This window comes from Maniola jurtina, chromosome 14, assembly GCF_905333055.1.
Source record: "Maniola jurtina chromosome 14, ilManJurt1.1, whole genome shotgun sequence".
NCBI lineage: Eukaryota > Metazoa > Arthropoda > Insecta > Lepidoptera > Nymphalidae > Maniola > Maniola jurtina.
The window spans coordinates 10,123,348-10,141,029 of NC_060042.1; the positions used below are offsets into that span (position 1 = coordinate 10,123,348).

Below are 17,682 nucleotides of genomic sequence, written 5' to 3' on the forward strand. Positions count from 1 at the left end.
GCAGCAATTAATTAAAAAAAAAATCTAGTATATCGGATGGTAACAATAGTTCTCAGACTACCCGCAAATTTCAACCAGAAGTTTTTAAGAAACAAGCTTTGACGCTATTAGTGTTTTTATTTGCACAAGGCTCAGTCATAGTATAAGGTTCTATAAACCTTTAAGGTTATTTTTTTCGCGTCGTCAGTGATATTCCCGCTGCAGTCATACAGACAACACGGGGTACGTGTGGGGTACCTATAAATTATTTTTGAGGGTACAATAATATCATTTACGTCAGAATCGGTTGATGAACACTTTCAGTGTGCTCAAACTCAGTTTTGCATATAGCATGGCGATCGCAATTTGAATGTAAAATCGAATTATTTTATGATGTTCACTTTTGAGTTTCTTGTGAAATTGATTTTCATGTGGTTATGATTGTTATGTAATATGAATATAGATCTTCATAATTGGGGCAGACGTACTTTATGAATCGACTAGGAGCTACTTGTAGTCAAACAATAATATTGTGCTTATCTTTCTTTTCTCGGAATTTTTGGTGAGTTCGTGAAGTGCAAACGTCATCGCCTACGAAGGTCACCACTGATGCTTTGCTGTGCGCTGTGTGCCTGATGCCGAGCGCGTCACTGCGAGGCACCTCATCGTGGCGCGCAAACGATGCAGGGTTGCAGCCAATGGGTATCTATAAGCCGCCGCATTGTCGCCTATTTGGGGTCACATAAGCGCTGTTAAGCGTTTATGCTGTATGGTATGACTGTTCTTTTATTTTTACTAAAAGTTAGTGTTTACGAAGTCTGTACGTGTTGTAACTTGTAGTTTAAATCACATTCTTTGAATGATTGAGAGCATAGTAAGTAGATCTTACTCACGGCTTTGGGACTGTCTCGTATAATATACAAGCCAGTGGCACAGCGTATGAGTAAATACAAATAGGTAGTGTAATGTAGGCAGAATCGGGCACTTGGAGGAAACGTAATAATAATTATTACCAGTTAGACATCCTTATGATTTTGATAAAGCTTTTGTCATTTAGAAAAAAAGTAGTGCTTGTAGGCAGCATGTACGTTACGTACTTTTGCCAACAAGCTTTCAATCGAGTCAATTTTATCATTCTACCTTTAGATTGTCGGTCCAATCATAATGTAAGTAGAGAGTTCAAGTGGCACTTTTAATTATAGCCATGATTTAGCTTTGTGCCGTTCATTGTTAGTCAGGTGGACCGGACGTACCGTAAGAATTTTCACTAAGCCGACTAGACTGACATTTTACATAATATCTTGAGTTCAGTTGGTGTTAGTATGCCTGCCTGGTTATGTAGCTTACATAGTAGGGAATAGGAATGGAATAGAAAACTGTTATTTAACTGATGATCCTGTATTACCTAAATTCAATCGTGAACTGTTTTCGGAATTACATAGATGCCGAAGTGAAGACAGTAGCCAAGTCTTACTTTCTGCAGCCAAGTCTTACTTTCTGCCGCCAAGTCTTACTTTCTGCCGCCAAGTCTTAGGTACTTTCTGCCGCCAAGTCTTACTTTCTGCCGCCAAGTCTTACTTTCTGCCGCCAAGTCTTACTTTCTGCAGCCAGGTCTTACTTTCTGCAGCCAAGTCTTACTTTATGCAGCCAGGTCTTAATTTCTGTAGTGAGGTCTTACTTTTTACAGCCAGGTCTTACTTTCGGTAGCCAAGTTTTACTTTCGGTAGCCAAGTTTTACTTTCGGTAGCCAAGTTTTACTTTCGGTAGCCAAGTTTTACTTTCGGTAGCCAAGTTTTACTTTCGGTAGCCAAGTTTTACTTTCGGTAGCCAAGTTTTACTTTCGGTAGCCAAGTTTTACTTTCGGTAGCCAAGTTTTACTTTCGGTAGCCAAGTTTTACTTTCGGTAGCCAAGTTTTACTTTCGGTAGCCAAGTTTTACTTTCGAAGTTTTACTTTCGATAGCCAAGTTTTACTTTCGGTAGCCAATTTTTACTTTCGAAAGCCAAGTTTTACTTTCGATAGGAGTACTTTCATCTCGTTGCTCGTTGAGAGATCTCCCTGCAAGGATTTAAGTGAGATTCCTTTTCAAGTCAGAGTAATAGCATTCACAGCTTCACGAGAAGCTATTCACTTCCTTTCTACAAGCCAGTCTGTTGACGGTTTTTCTTTCAAAAATGTTTCTAAAGTAAAACGTGGAAAAATAGTACAACTGAAAAACGATAATAATTTATAAATTAAATAATGTTCTTTTGTTTCGTCTTGGTTTTAAAGTAGATAAGATTGCAGTTTAGATCACAGACCAATAGCATTGGATTAGAATTTTGTAGAATTCATACTGACCACATTTTGTAAAACCATTTTGTAAGACAGCGAAAGGATATCGCTCATCAGTAGTATAGGTACAATTTGATTATTACAGATGCTTTTGCAAAATTTGTTACTAGCCGAAAACGATCAGTTTCGTAGAATATTATACATAATTTGGCTTATTTGAACATCCTAGCAAACTTATAAAGTGACTATAAGAATGCTTTTACTAGTAGACATTTTAGAGTTTTCGAGTGTCGACTGATTAATAGTTAGGTATGTTTTGACCTCCATGATACTACCACGAGCCAAGTGCCTAGTCAAGCCAAGCCAAGCACTAACCAGACCATGTTAAACGCGTTGTGCCACAGGCCCTAGCGAGACTGCGAATAAAATGATTGGACAAACTGCTTACTTGATATTATTTGGACTACTGACAATACTCTCAAAGAATGTGCTATCCATAATTTGGTATTTACCTAGGTCACGATGCCATGTTGCTATTGATTTAAATTAGTAAACTCGGGGAGGTTATGCGTAACAAGGCAAATGCTCGGTAAAGGATAGCAAGCGATAGGATAAAGCTAACTAGATAATGTAACTGACAAAATTAATATTTCATTTAATTATAACAAAGGAATTTAGTTATTTAGTGGCAAGTTCCCACAAGCATTGCGACAAAAGTAAACACTGATAGCATTTACTCAGGTTCATTTTCGTAACCAAGCTGGTAGGCATTAAGAGAACCCGCAGTGTTAAGGGATTTCGAGGCTACAAAGCTTGTACATGCCTGAGCAGACTCTTTAAAGCCATATCACAGCGCCTACGGTTCTTATATCCAACAGTGCTAACTGTTCCGATAAATAACTTGAAACCGAAGACCTTATTGAGCTATTGCCTACCAGAAAGCTAACCAAGCATTTTCCCATTGCGGGAGCAATTCATTGTTTCAGGACGGCCGAATGTAACGCCACACCGCCTCAGCCAATCGCAACGCGCCAACGCCAACCAGACTATCCGAGTCAAGCCGAGCCAAACGCCGGCCAATCATAGCCTAGCGGCCATTGAACGCCAACGCCAGCGCCATTGACAGCCGAACGCCACTCAGCAACAACTGCCGAATGCCTTCGGTGGGGATAACGCCATATAAAGCCATGCGAGCTCATTTTTAGGATTATTATTGTATCGTACGCATTATAAGCTGAAATACTGCCGGTTTGTGTAAATAAATGTAATAAGTGTGTAATAAATGTGTAATAAGTAAATAAGTGTATTAGTAACAAATATATGAGAGTAATTATTAGTGTGTTGAGTGAAGTGATAAAATAAATTAGTGCGATTGTACTGATTTGCTCTTTTTATTTAAACCCACTGTTTCATACTACTTCCGAATGATTAGAACCATGACACAATACGTGCAGCACGCAATTACAAAGCTTAATAGAATGCCATGAACTCAATTAACGAATATCGAAGTATTTATGGAATTGGTCGCGATTCCAAAACTTTCCAGCTCATTTGGTGGGAAGTTTACGTTCCGTGTGCTGAGAGCGTATGCAAAGCATTGGTTATTCCTTTAACTAGTTAACACGCCCGGCGTTGCTCATAGGACTTTTTCAAAATACTAATCACACCGTGGTGCACAATTATTGTGAGAGGGCCTTTAGGTCATACGTATATTATACACTAGCGACCCGCCCCGGCTTCGCACGGGTGGACATTTATCTTTTCTATTTTCCGGGATAAAATATAGCCTATACGGATTCGGAAGAATCCCTCTAAGTAATGGTAAAAGAAATTTTGAAATCGGTCCAGAAGTTTTTGAGCCTATTCAATACAAACATACAAAAATACAAAAATACAAAGGTTTCCTCTTTATATTACGTATATTAGTATAGACTATAGAAAATAATAACGTTGTAGAAAAGGTTACATGCCTAGTTTCCTAGCGATGATGTAAAAATTCTACATACACGAAACCTGAAAATATTACACTCCTTTTTTTGGGTAGTCGTGTAAAAATTGGTCTAACCTAATTACCTACAACTTGACCCGAATTTCCGCGGCCAAAGCCAAGGATAAATATCTTATTAGTTCCACATAAAATCTCTACGTTCCTCGTTCACGATTTATATGTATGCCATCACTGTGTGCCATAGAAACGCCATTTAATATACTACTCTCTAATTTATTATTAGCAAATATTTTAAGCAGTGCTATGAGCTATTAAATGCCACTCAGAAATTCGATAGTATAACATATTTACTGGCAAATATTCGCTTTGCAAAATTGTTATTAAGCGACGGATACTTCTATGTAATTTTATTGAACACTAGCTGACCCGCCCCGCTTCGCTCGTGTTGAATTTGTGATAAAACTTCCTAATAACTTTTTTCCGTTATTTTTGCGGCTTAGCTATAGATACACATGTCATCTGCATTATAACTTTTTATGAAATAAAAAGAAGAAATTCTTAACTAAACAAAATAATATGAGTAGAAAAAAGCGATCCATCCGCCGTTCTCTCTATAACCCTATACTAACAAAATATTTTAATAAATTCCAACGGGATTAAAAAAAAACTAAAACCACGCGAACGAAGTTACGGGCATCAGCTAGTTAGCATAATATAAACATAATATTTACAACGCGTTATACGTGTTGCTACTTGCTAGTTATCTTATTTGGTCGATATCTTTTACCTCTTTACTGAAATACTAATAAAACTCAACATGGCATACCTACAACTCGCACATCCTCATATATGTTTTTGTAAGTCTATTTTAATATATAAATATTTGTAAGTATATATTATAACATAATATCTACTAATTTTTTTTTCATAATTACTGTCTATCTTTGCTGTACCTATTCTACTCCCTTTACAACCTCTCGCACTGCCAAGGGTCACTGGTAGAGATCTCTTATAGAGATAAGTGCTTCCCTGTCCACTTTTTCTTTCTTTTAATTTATATTGTTACAACTTTCTGGTACAAATAAAAAATAAATAAAAAATCATCTGTAGGTATAGCTTGTCTAACTTGAAAGCATGAGGGGCTTTTATTTTTGGCGCAGTGGCAAGCGCTGTATTCTTATTAGTGAGAGGTCCCGGGTTCCCAGCGGTTTGAAATTTTATAATTTCTAAATGGTCTGGACTGATAGCATCCAACTGATTCCATCTGGTGAGCTACCAACCTATAATACCTAAATGTGCCCTGTGTTTACAAAAAAAATACTGGGTGATAGGCATAAAATCTCTTTCACAGTTTGCCTTTGAGAATATGAAAGGATTTCGTGCGTTCAATGTGGCAACATTTCATTCCAAAACTTTGGAGTGGATGCAGTTTTTCACACTCCAGGGTTGACGCATTCGACGTGAAATGAAATTTTTAGTAAAACGAAGCTTTTTAAAAACACGACTGCCAGAAGAAAGGATTTAATGTTTTCAAATCAGAAATGAGGAGATCGTCCAGAGTAACTGACGTAGCTCAATGCGTTGTGAAGCTGAAGAAGCAATGGGCAGCGCACATAATTTGAACCACCGATAGATATTGGGGTCCCAAGGTCCCCAGCAGGTATAAGGTCAAGGTGGGGGGGATGGCGATTGGGGCTGCGCCACACCGTGGTGTGTGAGACCTATGTCCAGCGGTGGACGTCTACCGGTCGACAATGATTATGATGGTCAATGTTTTCAGGGTGTATGCATGTGAGTTTCTTTATTCCATCATTACTTCTAAATGATTTAACAAATTTGGATGTAGGTACCTATGGGGTATCATTAGAATCCTTACATCATCCCGAGTGACATTGGCTATAAATACGAAAAAAAATATGATCACTGTACTGCGCCATTTTCAAACGTGTTTTTTTTTATTTTAGTTTTTTTTTTTGGCAGATCAATCGTGTTGTAGACCAGCGCAATGGGTAATATATCGGTCTACATATTTGGCGTCTTGTTAAAAGGCCTTTGACCTTATACCTGCGTAGTAGGTGATATATCAATGTATGGCTAGATCACACGTAATGCCCAGATAAGATGAGGTATAAGAGTGAGCTTACCAGCAGAACGCGGTCACGTGTTACTGTTTCATTTGTATTGTGAAGTGAAAAGTCGAGTGAAAACTCATTCATACTCAATTCTATAGCCTCGCTCGGGAGGCTAAATATCTCGTATGAGATGGCTTTTGTTGATCAACCTACTATTTACGAGTAAAATAGTAGTAGTGTATCTATCTGTCTTTATGGTAGCGTAAAATTGTTCGCATGTTACATGTTGCACCATACAGATTTGTCGGGTTTAGTTTAGCGGATTATAACAAATTAAGCTTTTGGTTCCTTGTATATCATGGACTTCCGCAAAACAACGCCTGCTTCTATAAAACATTCAAAATTATTCTGTTTATTTTAAACTAGCCGATGCCCGCGACTTCGCCCGCGTGGATTTAGGTCTTTCGAAATTCCGTGGGAACTTTTTGATTTTCCGGGATAAAAAGTAGCCTATGTGTTAATCCAGGATATTATATCTATCTCCATTCCAAATTTCAGCGAAATCCGTCCAGTAGTTTTTGCGTAAAGGAGTAACAAACATGCACACACACACACACACTCACACACACACACACACACACACACACAAACTGTTGCCTTTATAATAGTGTGATTTATAAGCTCGTACCGTAGAATTGAAATGCTTGAATTTTACGAGGACTTTTTTAATTCAAACAGTAAACCTCTTTTTTTGAGATCGCCTTTGAATTTAAAAGGACCGTCCCGCGCTTAAAAAAACTTGCGCGGAGTAATTTTGCCTGAAAAGTTTTAGAATGGAAACAGATTTTCACACTCATTTCAAGTTTTTTGTGAAATGCAAATCGGATAGTATTAATTAAAACGAATATTTTGGAGAGTTAAAAATATCCATATTATAATGTTAAGAAATATAAACTAGTTTTGTTATTTTAAGATATTTATTAAAATATTTATTGTTCTTCATTTCTCTTGACATAGACCTATGAAGATGTAGGATATCAAAGATTAATCAATCCGTTTTCCCTAATTTTCAAGTAGGTACAGCTGCCTACGCGACACTGGGACATTACGCATCATGCTCAGCTTAGAGAAATTGACTACTAACCAGGCAGCACTGAGAGCAGAAGGGGAAGAAGCTGCTTACTAACAGTCTGACTAACTGAAGCAGTCCAATTCGTGCAAGTTCTACATAATCGCTAAAATGGTCACCGACAGAACAAGATGTAATTAGATGATCTATCTACTCGATGCTCTGGTTCGTCAGAACCACGCTCTTCAAGTAGATAATGAAAGAAAGACCGGACACTGGTGAAGATGAACTCTACGTTGTAACTTGTAGGGCAAAAAAAAACATATAATTCCATGAAGAATGTTGCTGAAATCCATACTCCTAATTTTTTCTCTGCGTTAACACTGAAACGATTAGCTTTCCTCCTGGAGACGGATAAAGACTTATCCGGGAAATACACCATAGTTCCGCGGGAAAATATATAAAAAACTATGAAAATTCTATGCGCACAAAGTCCAATAGTTAGTTACTTACTTTATAATCTATTCTATCTTTGGATTTAAAGGAAGAAAATGTGGGTACTTATACAAGATATTAATATCTCTTACATTAACATTTGTACCATTTTTCACGATTTTTCTAAGCTATATAGTTATGTAGCTATGTAATTCATTATTCAGCGTGGCTGAAGTCATCGGCAAAGTCGAACTGTAGGTACCGAGATAAAAAAAATATACATATAAAAGTTTATTTGTTAAAGTTTTGCAATGTGATAAAAATTCGCAATCGCAATATTGATGCAGTAGCAATATCTGTCAGATGTTCGGATATCGCGGCCAAACAGCGGCCGGGCGCCGGAAGTGACATCAGCTGATATAAACAAACAGATCCAAAGTCATTGGCATGCAGTAATCATAAAGCTCGGTTATTTATGTGTTTTACTTTACATGACGCTGTAGCTGGTGGTTCATAGTTTTTAACCCCCGACCCAAAAAGAGGGGTGTTATAAGTTTGACGTGTGTGTCTGTGAATCTGTGTATCTGTCTGTGGCACCGTAGCTCCTAAACTAATGAACCGATTTTAATTTACTTTTTTTTGTTTGAAAGGTGGCTTGATCGAGAGTGTTCTTAGCAATAATCCAAGAAAATCGGTTCAGCCCTTTGAAAGTTATCAGCTCTAAATTTAGTTACTGTAACCTTCACTTGTCGGGAGTGTTATAAATTTTTAATTTACACTTGTAATTACAATGTCTCAGGGCATACAATAATTTATTTGACAAGCCAGTATTAATTTCCCTATTGTTGATACAATGTCTTAGTCTTTAGCCTTTAGCTTACAAAATAACTTATCCCTCAGGGATATGGCTAACTCCCGCGAGATGTTAAACGACAACTCAATTGGACCATTTCACTAAATAAATCTAGTGCATCATGTAATTGGACACTGACAGTTGGCCTCGTCCACAAACTAAAGGTCGCTCAGCGCGCTATGGAGCGAGCTATGTTGGGTATCACCCTCAGGGATAAAATCCGGAACGAGGAAATTCGCAGAAGAACAAAAGCGACCGACATAGCTCAAAGGATTAGCAAGCTGAAGTGGCAATGGGCAGGTCATGTCTGTCGTAGAACCGACGGCCGATGGGGCAGACGTGTTCTGGAGTGGAGACCGCGTACCGGTAAGCGCAGTGTGGGACGACCTCCTGCCCGCTGGACCGATGACCTGAAGAAGGTGGCGGGGAGCGGGTGGATGAGGAAGGCGGAGGACCGTGTTTGGTGGCGCGCTCTTGGAAAGGCCTATGTCCAGCAGTGGACGCATACAGGCTGATGGATGGATGGATCATGTAATTTCTGTACTTATAGAGAAATGAATGTTCGTAACGAACATCTCTTCAGATAAGGCGCAGACAGCTCTCAATGCCAGTTGAGCATTTCATTTTCATGTTTCATGCTTCATGCTTCAAACATAACAGGCATGACGGCTTTTAATTTATAGTGTAAATAAGCTTTTTTAAACAGTAAATAGCTTCGGAATCGAACAGAAAACTTTGTAACTGTAAGTGAGTGAAAATATTGCAGAGTTCATAAAATACTAAACGACGTAGCTATTTTCTTGTTGACAAATCGACGATCGCAAGGTTGTCTGATTCATGCATTTTGCATTTGCATAAAATTGCGAATTTGCAGACCGGTAGCCGATTTGGCTCGCGGCGGGGGAAACAATTGTAGGCAAGGATGGCTTATTTGGATTCAATCCAATTTAATACATCCCATTATAATTTTTAAGTTACTGTTTTGAAGTGTTTTTTAGGGCTTTGTACCCGAAGGTGCAAAAAATTCAAAATAGCCGCTTGATAATTAAAAAATTAAAAAGTATTATTTCTTGTACGACGGACCCCTTACTATATGTTTCCGACTCTTACTTGACCGGTTTTTAGCTAAGATTAGCATAAAACTTGTGAGGCATTTTGTGTTACAGTTACTTAATTCCAGCTGGTCTAGCTAACTTTATTATAATATACCTACTAGATGAGGCCCGCGACTTCATCCGCGTGGATTTAGGTTTTCGATATCCCGTGGGAACACTTTGCTTTTCCAGAATAAAAAATAGCATATATTTATGCCGGTCCCCAGATTATAAGCTAACTCTGTATCAAAATTCATCAAAATCTGTTAAACTGTTGGGCCGTGGAAAGCTAGCAGACAGACAGACACACTTTCGCATTTATGATATTAAGTATGGATATGGATTTCACTCAGGAATAATGTACCTTTCTACTGGTGAAAAATATTTCAAAATTGTTTCAGTAGTTCCAGAGATTACTTCCTGCAAACAAACTTACAAACTACCTCTTTATAATATTAGTATAGATGTATACATAGTAGGTATAATATACGTAGATAACTAACGACATATTGTGGTTTCGATACAAGACGATGTTTGATGTAGATTCTAGATGATACAGCCTTCTAAGATATTGGCCTAATGCCAACACAGAAACACGAGACGATAAAGTTTAATTACTATAGGATTCGTCTGGTCAAAAAAATATCTGGGAAAAAAATAAGCTAGTATTTTTACTTTCTTTTATGACTGGTGTGTGTTTTGTAAAGGGAACTATGAAAATATAGGTAAATAATCTACAAAGCTAATGTTTTAGGCATTTATCCCAAAGCCCACAGCTAAAGTATCTCTCCCTGCTATTGACATGCACGATTTATTATTATTAAAGAATAGAATAGAATATATATTTTTTACTCAAGTAAACTTTTACAAGAGTTTTTGAATCGTCAACTTACCACTGGTCCGGAATGCTGTTCCTACCGAGTAGAACCAGCAAGAAATTCGGCGGTTGCTCTTTTCTATGTGTTCAATTTACTACAATATGCCATTATACTATACAAGCAATTGCAGCCCTGCGCATTGCTGCAGACTCGCGCACTGAGGGTTCCTTTTTCAGGCATTTTTTCCAACATTTTGCACGATAAATCAAAAAATATCATACACAAAAATAAATAAAAATCTCTTTTAGGATGTATACGTAAAGCCATTCATATAATATCCCACTTGGTGTAGTTATCTTACTTTGAAAATCGAAACACATTTTAATTTTTTTAAATGATGTGACCACAAATTCGCGGTTTTCAGATTTATTCCTTTACTTGTGCTATAAGACCTACCTACCTGCCAAATTTCATGATTCTAGGTTAACGGGAAGTACCCTCTTTTCTTGACAGACACGACGGACGGACGGACGGACAGACAGACAGACAACAAAGTGATCCTATCAGGGTTCCGTTTTTCCTTCGGAGGTACGGAATCCTAAAAAAGAAGCTCTAAGTCTAAAACGAAATATAATAAACACACCTAAAATTTATTCTAGGGCCGTAGAACAACGATAACACCCCATTAGAGATGTTTGAATTGAATTACATAGAAAAAGAGATGGTTTTCTTCTGAATAAATTGTCAAGATGGCTACACTAGGATTGGCGGATTATGCTAACACTGGCTTTTAGGGCGGCGCGGCCGTTATTGTCAAGTAAAACACAGGAATTCATAGTCATGATAGAGGCTTTTTTAGGGGGCCATTCAGTTGATGTGTGTCATATTATAATATACAACCTTGCATAAAGGTTGAATATGGCACTTGTCATCTGCATGGTCCTCTAAAGAAGCCCCTATATAATATTGACTATGAATAATTCTAGTGTTATTTCGATAGGTAGATACTAGGCATTTTGATTTTATAATTAGCAAGTCAACGAATAAATAAATAAAAAATATGCGTAGTAACCAGAGCAGCATTAGATGTTGCTACTTTGAAATCATTTTCATTTGGTGAAATTATAATTTCTCTTCACAGTGATTTACAAGCTATTTTTCAAGGAAAGTGATTCTTTGATACACTTAAAATCATTTGCTGCTATAATCATGTGAAATGATGGTGATGTAAAATCGCCCACCTCTAATTAACAGAGATGACAGCTCTGATTAATTACTCAGCAACAATGGCATCCAGAAAATTTTAGAAATGCCGTAGATATATTTTAACACCACGCATCTGCGCTGGGTCTATAAAACCGTAATAATAAATAAACTATCGCTTTCTGGCGTTATTCCAATTAAAAAGTTTCATGAAACTTTACTTACAAACCTACGAGTATGTACCTATTGGACGTATCTACATCTTTGCCAGCAAAACCCTTTTTTGATTTTTTAAAAACCTGGTATAGTTCAATTCTGTGTTATTCCGGGATGAAAGTCATAATATATCCATCACTGGGATGTAAGCTGTACCTGTACCAAATTTTGTTAAAATCGGTTGACGGATGGGCAGTGAAAAGCTAGTAGATAAACAGACAGACAGACACACTTTTGCATTTATAATATTAGGTAGTATGGATATGGATTATAAATAATAATAATAATTCTTTACAACTGCCTGAATGGTTTTGTTTGAGGCTGATAGTAGTAGTAAATCTTTATATACAAAAAACCTTTATAAATCTTTATGAATCTTTTATATTAAAAAAAAAAGTTAAAGGACCAGCGCCAACAGAATGAGTGAAGTGAAGTCGAGTCTTCTGATGACAACCATAATAACTGTGGTACTTAGTAGTAGGACGCGACATAATCTAAAATAAATAAAACTAAACCGTGCCTCATCTGGTGGATACTACAAATATTTTTATAACTTGAAACTGCTTGAACTCAATGGCCATTTCAACTTATAACTTTTATATTTTATTCGCAGAGTTTTGCACTTAAACATCTTTAATGTGCAGCGGTTTAACGACTTAGAACAACTGTGCATCAGAATTTGTTATTGGTAGGACCATTAAAAACATCGAACTTCACTTGTAAAAGCTATTATTAAACGTGTTTTTAGCTTAATTACTATTTGATTTGGTTTAGTATTTACTTAATTACGATTTGGTTAAGTTTGGTATTTACTTAATACTTCATGTACCTATATATAGCTTAATTATTAAGCTGTATGTACGAGTACTAATATTTTATAAAAGCTTAAAATTGTTAAGCTTTATTATAACACTACAATAGATTTCCACTTATCAAGAGTATAGGAAACCTTACCAATATAATCAATCTATACCTAACAGTTACCTAGTACCTAGCAGCACGTCATGTACTTTTTGGCTTTTTGCTATGTTCGCCTACATACCTAACACCTACCTACCTTATTATAAACTAGCTAATGCCCGCGACTTCGTTCGCGTGGATGTAGTTTTTTAAAAATCCCGTGGGAACTCTTTGATTTTCCGGGATAAAAAGTAGCCTATCTGCTAATCCAGAGTATAATCTATCTCCATTCTCAGCCCAATCCGTCCAGTAGTTTTTGCGTGAAGGAGTAACAAACATACACACACACACACACATACAAACTTTCGCCTTTATAATATTAGTGTGATGCGAGAGTATGCTTGATTACGGTAAATTACGCTGCATCGGAGCAACGGATCGCTGCGTGATTTTTTATATAAGTAGATATATGTACTTAAAGACTTAGAGAGTAACATAGGCTACGTTTTTTTTGGAAAATCAAAGAACTTTCACAGGATTTTGAAAACCTAAATCCACGTAAACAAGGTCACGGCCATCAGCTAGTTTGCCATTAGCATTAGCTATTTTACCTTCTACAAATATATAGGTACGTCATATTTTAGTCTTTACTACAAACCATTATAATCAATATTTACTTACAATATTCTAAACTGCATAAATCTAGGCAAAACATTCAAGATTTATATCAGAAGAAAGCTAAATTGAAAACGCTGAAACAAAACAAGAAAAAATACCTGCATTGTTCTTTTCACGTCCGTAGTATGCAGCTAAGCGATTTCAGTAGCTATTGTCTTAGTAATTGTTCGGTGCCTACCCGAATCGCTCCACGGAAGTTAAGAAATGTACAATGAATTTATCTAACATCTGTTGTGTTTTCTTTGTATTGGTGTCCTACTGACATATTTTCAAAAGTAGGGTCGGTATTTTCTTGTTACCTACTACATTTTTGCTTATATTTGTAATTTTAATATCTACCAAGCTCTAATATCTACATATAGTTCTGCATCCTAATCCACTAGGTGATTAATACCTAAAAGTTTACTTTCCTCTGCTATATAATTTAGATCACATTTTTCCAATTTGTGGAATATACCTACATCTATCTATACCACTTCTCAGTTTCCAATCAATACCATATTTTGATGCCGTCGTTTGTCTCAATTGGTAGAGATCTACATCTGGACATAGGCAGTACTACTAATCTCTGATATAAGTCTTGCAAGGCTGGTTTTTTGAATCAATACAGCCGCGCGTATCTTGAACGAGATTCTGAATTGCGACAGTAGCGATACTGAGTCGTGGGCAAAGGTTCACAGGCCAGCAACGCATCGCTACTGTATCGCGACCTTTTTGTGGCTATTTTATTCAAAACAGAGTCCTTGACTGCAATTTCACCTGGTAGTAAGTGATGATACAGTCTAAGATGGAAGCGGGCTAACCTGGATGGAGTATGGCAGCTTAAACCCTATGGTTAGTACACGGCATCGTACCGAAACGCTAAATCGCTTGGCCGAAGTCTGATTAGATCAGAGAAAACTTAGAAATTATAAAATTCCAAATTTCGAACTGGGGACCTCTCTCCAATGAGATAGCGCTCACCACTGCGCCAGGGTGGTCATCAAAAGGCTGTATCGCTGCAAAAAGTCGCGGTGGGCGATCGCCCTAACTTGACCGTATGTGTTCAGTGGTTTTCATTGGCTCTTTTATAGTCATCAGTCTCCTAGTAGAGTTTCCCAACGTCGCGTTTGACCATAACCAGAGTTTTTCCGTCTTAATCCTTATCTAACGTTATCGTCGTTTGTTAACGTGTATCGATCGCATAGTCAGTGCAATTTCGTCAGCATGTATTTTTACTTTGTAGAATAAACAAATGTGTTTAGCGGTTACGAGCGCTCTTCAGCAAAACTTGTATGCATGTGTAATCTTCGTGACCAGACGTGGTTCCTTGCAACGCGATTAGATATAATATTAGCTAGAACCATAGAGATTATGACGTAGACTACCTAGAAGTTGGTTGGCAGAACCCCTATATATAATAAAATAACGCATAGGGCAACTAATTGAAATTCCACATAGTTTGCTGATTTTGTGACAGTGTTATGGATACCCAACTAGACATAGTCAGTACATAATAACTATTATATCAATTTTTTTACGAAGATTGGCATCAAGATGAAGAAGAAATATTGATTTGCATACCACACAATCACATACCTACTTCATGTATACTAATAAATTTTGTTACATTTTCAAGCCGAAACCGATCTTTCGTATTTATTGTATTACTAGCTGATACCCGCGACTTCGTTCGCGTGGATGTAGGTTTTTCAAAACTCCCGTGGGAACTCTTTGATTTTCCGGGATAAAAAGTAGCCTATGTGCTAATCCAGGGTATAATCTATCTCCATTCTAAATTTCAGCCCAATCCGTTCAGTAGTTTTTGCGTGAAGGAGTAACAAACATACACACACATAGAAACTTTCTCCTTTATAATATTAGTGTGACAATCTACTATAGTAATCGATTCGATAAATATGAAAGTATCCGTTTACCCGATTTTGACCTTTGGTGTTTGATACAAGGATGGCTTGCATGCTACAGACGAATATAGGCAACTTTTATCTCAAGAAACCAAAGACTTCCTAACGCGATTGAAAAAAAAAACTAAATCCACACGGACGAAGTAGTATCGTCTAGCGACTAATTAACTATTCTTTGAATACATAATATTGCAATGATATTTGCAAGTGTGTTTCATGCATAGATATCCGAGATTTACATTTACTTCCCAGTACTTTTCGATTAAAACAGCTGTCTGCACCAAGAATGTAAGCACAGTATATTTTTAGATTGGTATTGTGGTGTAGGAATATTAAAATTTAAGCATGCGTTGAAGTCGGTTTTGGAGATTTTTTTAATGTTAATGGAGTTATTCAAGGGGCGGACCAACAAATTCCTGAAAGGGCGGCAACGCATCGGCGGTTCCTCTGGTGCTGCAAATGTTTATGGGCGGCGGTAATCACTTAACACCAGGTGACCCACCTGCCCGTTTGCTGGCTATTTTATTTAAAAAAATATATGTAGCATCAAGCTACCGGCATAGCCATATTATGGCCGCGATTACTGTAAGTTTTACTAACGGAAGTAGCTTACGTAATTAATTGACAACAAATTGACTACTGTGAGTGTATAAGAGTGTTTACATTAGTAAGTTTGTCGTAAATTAATCATGTTAGCTTTTCCGTGAGTGAAACTTACAGGTGTATTCACGGCCTATCATTAAGCGCTTTTGCGTTCCAGTACGATACCGCTTAGGGACAGAATATGGAGTTTGATAAACTGCAATATTTCTGCCACATCTGATAATCACGCTTTTCTCTTAGATTGCATCGTTATTTACCACGATATCCATACTAAGTACATTACAACACTCTACTATTAATACTATAGTCTTAACTTGTCATGGAATTCATAATTTGAAAATACGATTCATGTAGTTTCGCACGTGTACCTACGCACAAAAAACAAAAGAATCTGTGATATAGAGCTATGACAAAAGAAATGCAGAGTTAATTAAAGAGCAAAAAGTTTCATTAAGTAGAACTAATATGAAATCCCGAATCAGTAATTATAATTAATGACTACTTAATTGTTTTTTTTCTGGAATAATGTTTTATGGCAAAGCAAACTTAATCGCTGTAACCTCACATCTTGCACCACGTGAAATATGCTTTCATTGTACACATGTTGTTAGAATGAAACTAACCAGATTCGTTTTTCATAATTTATACGCCCGTTGGCTTTCATAGTTATCTACGGTTCGCGATTTTGTTCGATGTTTCTGTTACATTTTTGTTTGAACTAGTTCATAGTGACTCGTATGAACTTGACTATTCTGTTTAGAACATACTTTACACATTATTATTTATAATATTATATACTGCGACTTTGCCTGCGTCGATTTGGTTTAAAAAATCGCGCAGAAACTCTTTGATTTTCCGGGAAAAACTAAAAAGTAGCCAATATTAGTCTAAATAGATATCTTTTTATCTTTCATAGAAATTCCGTAAGAAACTAAAAGTCGACATATTGAAAGAGATTAACATGCTTATGAACTGGAAGTGGGCATCAGGTGCAGGTCTGTCGCAGGCGGTCCCTGTGGCAGATGGGTACTAAAGTGGAGACCGTGTACCAATAAGTAGGTACAGCGTGACCTTCAGACATTTGGATCCTAAGCAGGTATTTAGGAGTGGACGGATAAGCAAGGCGAAGGCCTGTGAGTAATTATGTTCTCTCGTGGTCCAGCAGTGAACGTAAATAAGCTGATAATGGGGTATAGATATCATAAATCTAGTTTTGAAGTCATTTTTGCATGCTCTCCTGTCACGTTTGATTTTACTGTTTATTACCTACATAAATATTTTGCACTTAATTTAATAAAATTCACGCCATGTTTAATTTCACAACGTTTTAACGTGGAATCAATTATTTTAATAACATCACGTAACCATGTTTGCCGTGTAAATATTTGCCTTTAAAATAATTAAAATAGAATCAATTTATATACCTACCTCGGAATATCACTTAAATTTCAAAAAGCAAAATACCTGTACCTAAGAAATGACGAGGTAACTATCTTCAATGAAACTATGCTTCATATAATCTTAATAAGATTTCTCAATCGATTAAGTGTTTCCATGAAATTCATACAACACGTGGCTGAGTTTATTTTAAAGTTGGTAGATACTACTTGGACTTGAACTTAGGCCGTTCGTTTGTC

General features: G+C 36.9%; 1 protein-coding gene and 1 long non-coding RNA gene across 6 annotated transcripts in view; one reads left to right on the forward strand and one right to left on the reverse strand.

Annotated features, from left to right (window-relative positions):
• The window catches only part of LOC123872202 (voltage-dependent T-type calcium channel subunit alpha-1G-like), a 176,556-nt gene that overhangs the window by 62,632 nt on the left and 96,242 nt on the right, over positions 1–17,682 (reverse strand). The gene's annotated exons all lie outside the window — the stretch shown is intronic.
• LOC123872205 lies at positions 8,665–17,251 on the forward strand. The gene is made up of 3 exons (XR_006797427.1): positions 8,665–8,743; positions 17,052–17,054; positions 17,242–17,251. It is a non-coding gene; the product is annotated as an uncharacterized LOC123872205 (long non-coding RNA).